We start from the raw sequence: 11,100 nt of genomic DNA on the forward strand, positions 1-11,100 counted from the left end.
GAGTGATCTGCGGAGACGGCAGCCCGACCTTCTTGCAGATTTGAGGGCTGAAATTATTGCTAGTAAGTCGTACTCAAACACTAAATAATATTGCAATGAAATTTTTTCTTCTCACAGGAAATATGGACAGAAAAGGCCTATTTTCTGACCATTCTCATCCTAAACGTATGAATAATGTTAGTCTTATTTGCGATTATTCTGATTATGTCCTAATATATATATATATGTATATATATATATATGTATATATGTATATATATATATATGTATATATGTATATATATATATATATATATATATATGTATATGTATATATATATATATATATGTATATATATATATATATATATATATATATATATATATATATGTGTGTGTTAAAAATTTAAGTGTACATTTTTTTACAAATTTAATGTAATTGACATGAGTACCATTTTAGCATTCAAAGCTACCATTCGCTGCATGTATGTATGTATTCGCTGTGTATGGTGAATACATTACAAAAATACACATAAGATAACACATCATGGTCTCCAACAGGATGCCAACGCAGCTCCGAACACCACCGCCAACATCAACAGGTGGTCACAACGGAGGCGCCAGGTGGTAGCCAACAGCAACAGGTGCAGTCAGCGGTGGTGGAGGATTCGCCGCAGTCCGCTGACCTGGCAGCATCACCTCTGCTATTCCAGAGCCAACCACAATCCACCTCTCAGCAACCACAAGTGCTGGTTGAGGAAAGTAAGTACATTACATGGTAATTTTCGTATACTTTAGTTGTGTTTTTTTTTTCAAGATATGATTTTTGGATTTTTTGGGTAGAACATGACAAACAGTTTTCACTGGCCATTCACAGTACAAGGCATCCTAAGTTCCCACAATGGGAAAAATGTCCTCCCACCAATTCTTGTCTTGTGCGCAGGCCAACTCAGCTGGCAGGCTTTAAAAATGCACCCTAGAGAGTGAGATTCTCCTTGGCTAAATTTTGCAGAAAGTTAATGTATACAACAAAACAATATAATAGTAATATAATACTTCATATTACTTGTGTCTCCCCCTTCCCTTTAGGTTGTAAGCTCTCATGCGCATGGCCCTCTTTTGTTGTGTGCTCCTTCTACAGTACCTTCACCCTCTTGGCCTTTTTCGATAGGCCTGTTTTCCCTGTTTTCTTAAGCTTAGGCCTTCTTCTTGCTGATTTCTACCATCCCTTTCACTATCTGTCAGAGATAATCTGATACACATGGAAAACAGGTCTAGCGGCATAACCTCATTGGTGTTATATAGGTTAATAAAGTCATAAAAAAATTCCTTCAGCAAAAGACACTTAACGAATAAAATTGGATCATTGTTTCTTTACAAAATAATAAGCTTCCACTTTTTTTCTATGCTGAAAACTCTGATCTTAAACAGACCAGAGATGTACTTTGTGTTTCAACAAAAGAAGGTTGTACTATAATTTACACCTATCATATAACAATTGGATGAGAAAGTATTTAGGCGTATCCTGATCCTTTTGAGTCTCCTGGATGCAATGGACAAGTCGAAGAAGTCTGTGCAAGTCTTTGTTGAAAATCTCTGGATTGAAAACATAGGTTCTTTGAATAACTACTTCATTTCTGTTCATATTCTTTTCCTTCCAGCTGACACCAAAGGCTTATATAATATAATATAATATAATATAATATAATAATAATAATAATATAATACATATGACATTATAAAAACATATCGGGCCTGAGTCATTAAGGCAGACAAAGGAGTAAATGTTCTCTGGGATAAACCATGTTACAATACAAGGGGTGCAAATTAGTTTATTATTTTGCACATAAGATAAATACTGGCTGTTTTTTCATCTAGCACACAAATATTTGCTAGCTAGATTATTACACTGAAATTTAAAGTTGATCTAAGACATGCCCTACCCCAACTATAAATCTGCCCCACATTTTAAATTTACCTCCCCCTCCAATGCAACATGGTTTTGCTCAGGTGCAAATGTTACTCCTTTTTTATGCTTTGCTCTCCTTAATGATATACGATAAAACACTGTAAATATTTCAATATTACGAAATTTTAATCATGAAAAGTAAAACATCTTGACAGGGTAAACAAAGTAGCATAACAAGGAGAATATATATTTTTACGGTTATTTGCAACCAGCACCATGATTCAACAATTGAGAGATACGCCAATGATGTTACTATGCACTAAACAGCGTAGCGTTCGCTTCTGCACGTAATGCAAGTATGTGCCGGCGTGTACGGACGTGAACGGGTAGAATAGGAAGACTTGCGCCGCAAGTCATGAAGCTGCGTATGGGAGAATACGCAGCTTCATGACTTCGGCCGTTCCCAGCCACAAAGTACGTACATTAGTGCACGTACGTACTCTGCGCTCATTTTGCGTCCCGTAAACTCAGGCCCACAGGTGTCTAAAAGATCCACGTGAGACGTGAGCATGTCCATATGTGCTCAGAGAACCAATCAGAGCACGGAGTACTTCATTTTGTGAGAGAAAGGAAGAGAGAGAAATAAAAGGAGGGCAACAATTTTTAGCCGTCGTGAGCTAGGAGTGTCAACCGAGGGCATGGATAACGTGCCCTCGGGCAGATATATTTCTAATGAAGTTAAAATGCGGGCCTATCAAAGGGTCTGCAGATACCTCCACCTGCGGTACCACAAAAAACGGACCATCGTCCAGCTCCAGTGGTGCTGGAGCGACCTCCGCCGGCGTCAGCCACACCTACTGCGGGAGCTAAGGGAGGAGATAGTAAAAAGTGAGTGCTCTATTAATCGCAGAAAACGTGTGTAAACATATATTTTTGGTATATGTTTCAAAATATGTTCACCCAAATCACCTGACATGGCCTACCACTACATATCAATCTTCCTCCACACTAAAAAGGTTAATCCCCTTCCAATGCAACCAACCTGCTTTGGCTCCTGTCTCCTAATTTTTTCTGCTGAACATTTACTTTCCTAAATGATTGATGGAGAAACTCCAGAACATTAACGCAGGTTTGGGATTCAAACTCTCAAACTTTTGAGCCCAGTGCTGTAACTTGGTGACCTTACCTTAAAAACCATTTGAAGATTACAGTGGCATATGTGTTTTTATTATTGCAAAAAACATTTGAACGCCAGCTTGAAAAACCAAGTCCTTAGCTCAGTTTCATAGATTTCGAAGGTCCAAACATATTACCTACTGTATTATACATACCTAATCAGTCATTGATTAACTGGCTGTTTGAAATGTGAGGGAGTTCAAACAAAGGGCAATTTCAAAACTATACTTATCATCCACAGTTTTTGATATCCCTCAACTAATTCAGTGACACTGTACAGAGAGAACTCATTCACATCAGTATCTGCCCCATTGGAGCTTACAGACTAAAATGTCCTAACATATACACACAGACTATAGTCAATTTGTAAAAACAGCAAATTAAACAACCAGTATGTTTTTGGAGTGTTGGAGTCAACACATGCAAATATGGAGAGAATATGCAAACTCCACACAGATAAGGCCATGCTCAGGACTCGAACTCCTGACCCCAAAAACAATCATTTGTTACAGGTCATGTGAAGTGATTTGTGTCTACTATGTTTATATCCTTTTGGAGTAGTTAATATTTGTCTGTGCTGGCAATGAGAAGTTTATTAAAATTGTCTGATCACATGATTATCATACTTCTATCATATATTAAGCTGGTGATTCTTTAAACAATACCCTGTTTTGTTTTGGGTTGTTTCCAACAGACCGGGCACGTTGGGAACAATGGAAACGCCAGCAGCCGGTGGTGGTTGAGGATGAGGAGGAGGAGGGGCAGCAGCAGCAGCGAGCTGAGCTTAATCCTGAGGGGGCAATCTAGGGCGAGGCAGAGCCAGACTCTGAGGCGGAGGGCCAGGGCGAGGCAGAGGATGAGTCGGGCGGCGATTCTGAGGCAGAGTCCCAGCCTGAGCCCCAGTCCGAGGCCTCTGCCTATGGTGAGGCCGACTTGGAGGTGGCGGCGGAGGCAGATCCCGAGGCCCAGGTGGACCAGGAGGGCGACGGCCAGCTGGTGGTGGCTGAAATTTCTGAGGCCTTAGGAGATAGTAAGTATTTACATGAAAGGCTTTACAGAATTGAATAACATTGAGATGTCCATTATACTTGCAAATAATCCCTGCTGTCACACATGTTGAATAGTGGACAAAAATGTCCGAGGTTTCAATCATAATGGGCCTACAAATTTTATTTTGTGTAAAAAAAAACCCCCCCAAAAAAAAAACACCGCGATAGCCATCTAAACACATGGCCACGCAGGGCAGGGGCCACATGAGCAGAGGGGCCCGATAGGCTTGTCAACTTGTCAGTATATTATTCCATTGATTTGTAAGCCACTTATAAAACAATTCACTTGCAAGAAAGCGAGAGAAAGTTTAGTTTGAACACTTGATTATTAATAAATAATTCCAAGTAATTTTGTACTGTGCAACCTCTGTCTGTATGATTTAACAACTGAGTATCTTATTGGAATGGAAAATCTTGCTTGACAAAATCAAGGGTCATGTTATATTAGCCAAAGGTTTATAGATTAATGTCTGCTCTTCAGCAGGCATTTTAATTTGAAAACACAGAATTTGTGGGAGGTACCAATAAGTATGGGCTGAATTTTCCTGTGAGTGATTGTGTAGGTAGGGTCCCAGTGTACTGCTTTGCCCTGGGGCCTATAATGCTGTTAAGATGACCCTGTCCACACCAGAATTTTGTATATCTATAAAAATGCAACACAAAATCCTTATCAATGTCGAATGGCCGCCCAAATGCATTTGGAGCAAGAGGCCTAACAGTTTAAAGTTATGTAACAGTACACATCTCTAGTAAGTCCTGTCTGCTTGTAAAATTAGTGTGCCATGGAATTATTTGTTTCTTTATTTACTTTACAGCACACATGGAGCAAGCTTGGATGAAAAAAACATTAAAAAAAAAAATCCAAAAATATACAGAAAAAAATCGATAAAAAGATAAGAGCATGGGCATATTGGTATGGGTAAATAATCTGCAAATAGTTTTGGGATAATAAATGTAAATAGCTTTATTTTTTTGCATTATCAAAAAATAATCAAAAGTTAACAAACAAAATCATTGGTGTGTGTGTCTTTATTAATTTATTACACATGCACAACATGTGGGTCTAAGGTCAATAAAGAATGGATATGAATTCCAAAAAGACTAACATTTAAGCAAAAGATTTTTGTCACAACTCCATCATTGTTGCAACATTTATATAGCCCTACTAATTGTGGCTATCAACAAATGAAGATACACAAAGTATTTTGTGTATTTTGTAAGGAAATCCACACTAACATGGGAAGAACAGTAACTCCATACACATAAGGCAATGGTCAAGAATACAACTCATGACACCGGCACAGGGAGTCAGAGATGGTAAATACTAAGCCACCATGCTGAACCAGTGTTGGCTATAGCATTTTGCAAGACAAGAAGATGGTGAAATCACATACAAGCACAAGCAGTAGCTGAAGAAAAAAAAGCTGCCATTTGCTATTTCCATGTGTTATACACGTCTAATTGTTATCCAATAACAATTGTTGATTGCCGATGTGTGGTTCCAAAGCACAAAGTAATTTAATAGTAGCAGAATAACAAATCTGAATAAAACAAGTACAGCCGTTACTTATCTCAGGCGCCCTGGATCCAGTGTACAGTCATTCAGGTCTGAAGGCTGTGGTCAAGAAGACTGTCCACTATAGCCAGAGCCCCTGCTTATAAACAGTCAGTGAATACATTGAAACAATGCAGATGATGTGGCTTGCTTCTATTGGTCCAGGTTTCAGGAAGGTCCAGTGTACTGCAGGTCATAGGCCAGTTCAAGCCAAAATATATAAGTGGGGGTCAGCTCCCCAGGGGATGCACTCCGATTTTTCCGCCAAGAATCCGGTTTAAACTAGTCTATTTACATTATACAGTCAGCATCATTTTAAACATTTATTCCCTAACAGCGCTAACTACAGTACACAATGTGCGATCCTTAAGGCGAATGAACCAGACAACTGCGGATGGATAGGGGATTAAAATGATACTAAACATGACATATTTCCTGCAACCTGAACCTTTGATTTCACTAACATGTATATAACTTATAATATTAAACATATATACTGCTATATTTTGACATAAATAACTATGTGTTGCAACTACAGTTAATGTGTACTAATTACAAATGTATATGTTCGTATGAATGTGTGTAAAAATGTAAAACCTGTTATTGCCTCATGTCGCGGGTGGATACGCTTCTCCACGCTGTAGCGTGCTCTACGCTTAATTTCAGACAAAGACAACCAAGTTTGCTATATATTAATTGAAATGACTTTATCCAATTTGCTGACTTTGACAGCTCTACCCTTTGATAGTGTAATAAACTATCACCAAATCACATTCTCCATGTCAGGATTGTATTGTACTTCTTCACAGACCATGATCTCAGTATCCCTCACCACCATTTTAGTCTCGTTTTCAGTGTTTACCTCAGTAGACTGTCTTCCACACAGTAGGAACACATCTGACACATAAGCCAATTACTAGAATGACACCAAGTATAAGGAGAAGGAGCTTACCTATGCTAGCAACCATTTCCTGTACCCACTCCCCTAGACCAGAGAACCATTTTACAGGGCTCAACAATGAGAACCAACCTGCCACCTTTTCTCCAACCTCATACAACGAAGAATTATGGATCCTTCAAAATTCCCATTTTAGTTGCAGAATTTCATCCATCTTCCGGTCTATGACTTCCTTGGGGTCATCTGTATTACTAGTGATGTACGTGCAACATTTGACACCAAACTGGGTGGCCAATGTCACACAATATCCACCAGTAATAGATGTTGGATAATTCAATATCAGTCTATGTTGCACCAACTCTTTTTTATGCGCTTGTAGCTCTCTTCTCTTATACCTGAAAGTGTCATCATACATCTCGGTGACATTGTCTATCAATTTAGCTAGATCTTTAATATACTTCAAATTTAAAGTTCCCCGAGCAGTCCTGGTGAGATCTAGAGCAACCATAACCTGAAAGCCAGAGGTTTCACTAATCAATTTTTGGCTATGGGTTCTTCACCAGGAATCATATTTCTTTTGCCACGCTGTTCATACTGTGTGTATGTATGGTGGGGATGTAGTCTTGTGAATACCAACCATTTCTTCATGTGTAATAGTCATGATTTCAGGAACCAGTTTACCTAAGAAACATAAACCCTTGGAACTCGGAGTTACCAAGGAATAAGCTTTTCTCCCACAAAGTAATCTGGAAGAACATCAGGTACAGTATGCTCATTGATAATATCACATAAAGTTTTGACAAAACTACCCATGCCCAGTGTCTACATTTGTTCAAGACACGTGTCAGCATGGACAACATTCTTACAATTACCTATAGAGACTTTCCCAATGGATACTTTCTTATGTCTGTTTACACGTCCTAGTTTAACGTGTCCATCAACATCTCTGCCTATTGGTGACCTTGCAACTCTCCCTCCAAAATGAGTGTGGCGAGCCATTGTCTGATCTGATAGGTCAGCTTCCCAATTCTCCAGTCGTTTTACATGTGAGATATTTAGACACAGTAAAGACCGGTCTAAGGAGTATTGCCGAAGTTTCAGACTAGTGTTATTGCACTTCCCTTCTATGAACCTCCCTCCCCTTAACTCGAGGACCTCAGAGATAATTAGTGGGAATGGCACTAAGCCTATGTTATGCTGTCCCTGAGGCACATACGAGCGCAACCAGCACTCAGTTTGGTTTAGGACCTTACCCACTAAGGAGTGATAATCCTCCAGAGGATGCCAGCCCATTTCCATATTATTATTGGACTGGCATCGCTGGATGCATTTCTCTTCAACTAGGGAGTCACAGCACTTACAAATACAATATTCATCAGACAATAGCCCCTCACACTGTCTCCGAGATTCAGAGCTAGCAGACCTTTTCATAACCCCTGGACCAAGCTTGATAATGGGCTGCTCTGTGTATTCTATCAACCTTTCTTCCAACTCCATTTCATCAGTATCACTACCAGATCCTGCCTTTGTCATCTATTCTCCTTCACAAAAATAGGTTGTCCTATAAAAAATGAAAACAAGAAAAATCCTGGAACAGAAGAAAAACAAAAATCGCCACTCCATCGTTGGAAAGATAGTCTGGGCAACGTCCTTGGCTCAGGTGTCTTGACTGCAGGCTTTAGGTCTCCCGGAACAGGATTACGAGTGACAGAACGGTGTCGTCAGTCTCAGCTTTATCTCGTACTTTCTCCGGGTTACTGACTTTCCTGCAGTGGGTGGAATGGACCCAAGTGTCTCTTTCTGCAACCTTCAGTGATGTGGTACTGGTCAGCAGTATTTGGTACGGGCCTTCCCAACGGTCTGTTAAACAACCTGAGAGTAAGAAATTGCGGATCATAACAAAACCCCCCAGGTTCAACATCCTGACAGTTCATTTCTGGCATGCCAGGTGACAACATTTTTAGTTTTTGTTGTTGTTCTAGCTGTCTGCTCATTTTTTGAGATATTGCACAGTCACTTCATTATTACACTTCAAGTCGTCTTGTGGACTTACGATCAAATGAGGTTGTCGGCTGAACAGTATCTCAAAGGGGGACAGATTAAGAGGCGGTCTGGGAGTGGTTCGGAAGCTATGGAGGACTAGTGGCAAAGCTTCTGGCTATGCCAACCCAGTTTCAGCCATTATCTTACCAAGCTTGTTCTTAATAGTACCATTTACTCTTTCCACCTTACCACTGGCTTGTGGTCGGTAAGGGGTGTGAAGTCTGCTACTGTGTCACGGTCACTAGAGTTCTTAACCCAATGCTCTGCTAGTTGTTGTCAATACTCTCGAAGCGTAGAGTCTAACGCAGTGACTGGTCTTCTCCAGGGACCCAGGCAAGAGGGTTTGGGTTTCGCGGTGTCACTGTGTAGGTCGCGGTCCTCAAGAGAGTGCAGCAGAGCAATGGTGTACAGCTACATATATAGTAGAAAATGGTAACAATAAGAAGATACTCAGGAGAGAGTAGATATATATGATGATGGCAACAACACTTTGTCTGGTGAGGGGAATGAGACATAAACTATAGGATAAGCAAACAAAGGTAATGTTATCCCAATAAGACTAAAGCAAATGAGTCCAATAAGAGAGATATAACACTGTAGTGGCAATTGACTAGATAAATACTGATAGAATGAAAGATGGCCCCCTATAGGAGAAGCAGCGGTCACTACAGCATACAGCGGGAGGCAGGTTTACCATGGATGTGGCTAAGAAGTATCCGACCAACAGGTGAGAAGCAGGGGTCACTACAGCATACAGCGGGAGGCAGGTTTACCATGGATGTGGCTAAGAAGTATCCGGCCAACAGGTGAGAAGCAGCGGTCACTACAGCATACAGCAGGAGGCAGGTTTGCCAGCAGCCACAGGAGCAGAGTACACGGGTGACACGAGGAGGTGAGAATCAAGATCAGACAATTAATGAGAGGTCAGGAATGCCTTAAATAGGGCATAGGCTAATGGATAGCCAATACCAATAAAGGAAAGGTTATAAAGAGCCCTCCTGATCTGCACATGCGCAGAAGCACAGTCCAGATGGTGGATGTCCACGGCGCAACACAGGGGCTGGTAGAGGGACAACTGGCCCAACTCTAGGTCTAGAAGTCCGGTGAGTGACATACTGATTCCCATGAGCTTACACATGTTCTGGAAGATATCAACAGTAAAGTGGGTACCCCTATCACTGTCTATGATTCTAGGGATACCATATCTACACACAAATTCCTTAAGAATTTTCTTTGCAGTGAACACAGCAGTATTAGTGGCTGCTGGATATGCTTCTACCCAATTGGAAAACACATTAATACATACTAACACATATTTGAAAGGTGGTAATTGGATAAAGTCAATTTGTATTACCTGAAAAGGTCAGTCTGTAGGAGTGATATGGGATGGCTCAGTTGGTATAGTTTTCCTCAAACAAGTAAGACATGACATTGCCTTCTTACCAGCCTGAGAGGAACAATCAGGTGCACACCAGTATGCTCTCACCAGTTTGCACATATCTTCTTTACCCAGATGAGTCAGACCGTGTGCTGCCTCAGCCAGGCTTGGGTAGTATGCTCTGGGAGCCACAGGCCTACCTTGTCCATCTCTCCAGAGTCCTGAGGACTCTTGACCACATCCCTTAGTCTTCCAGACCACCTTTTCCTGTAGGGAACACATATCTTGCATTTCAATCAATCTCTGCGTGTCTAATGTCTGAAAAACCATTATTGTCTCTGTTGATAGTTATAAGTTGCCCTGCTGCCCATTTAGCAGCTTCGTCCACCCTGTTATTGCCCAATGACACCGGGTCTTCTTCAGAAGTGTGGGCTTTACACTTTATGATGGCTACTGTCTTGGGTAACTATATTGCTGTCAAAAGTCCTTTTATGTGTTGTGAGTGTGACACTGGCATGCCTGCTGCTGTCATAAAGTTTCTAAGATGCCAAAGAGCACCGAAATCGTGCACTACCCCGAAGGCGTACCTAGAGTCAGTATATATTTTAGCAGACTTACCCGTTGCCAACTCACACGCTCTCCTTAATGCTACTAGTTCGGCCACTTGGGCCGAGTGAGGTGGGCCAAGGGGTCCAGCTTCTACAACATCCTGATCGTCTACAACAGCATAACCAGTACATAGTTCTCTCGTCTCAGTCTGTCTATGACAACTCCCGTCTGTGTAAAATGTAAAATCTACATTTTCTAAGGGAGTGTCACGTATGTCGGGCCTTGCAGTAAAGGTCTGGTTCAGATATTCCATACAATCATGCGTATCAGTATTCTTGCAAAACACATCACCAACCAGGGTCTCCTCACCTCCCACCCTTTGTGCATCTCGAGGCACATATGGAAGGAATGTAGCTGGATTTAAAGTGCAACATCGTTTGAAGGTGATGTTTGAGGGTGCCATCAGAGCTAGTTCCCATTTTGTGAACCTAGCTGAAGAGACGTGTCTGGTTTGAGCTGAATTCAACAGAGCTGAAATCGCATTAGGTGTATAGACAGTCGAAT

At 41.0% G+C, this 11,100-nt stretch overlaps 1 long non-coding RNA gene across 1 annotated transcript; it reads left to right on the top strand.

Moving 5' to 3' along the window:
* The first annotated feature begins 525 nt into the window (after positions 1-525).
* On the top strand, positions 526-4,964 carry LOC142113766 (uncharacterized). The gene is made up of 3 exons (XR_012681632.1): positions 526-741; positions 3,759-4,094; positions 4,929-4,964. It is a non-coding gene; the product is annotated as an uncharacterized LOC142113766 (long non-coding RNA).
* Positions 4,965-11,100: the final 6,136 nt, after the last annotated feature.

This window comes from Mixophyes fleayi, unplaced genomic scaffold (genome assembly GCF_038048845.1).
Source record: "Mixophyes fleayi isolate aMixFle1 unplaced genomic scaffold, aMixFle1.hap1 Scaffold_122, whole genome shotgun sequence".
In the NCBI taxonomy this organism is placed as follows: domain Eukaryota; kingdom Metazoa; phylum Chordata; class Amphibia; order Anura; family Limnodynastidae; genus Mixophyes; species Mixophyes fleayi.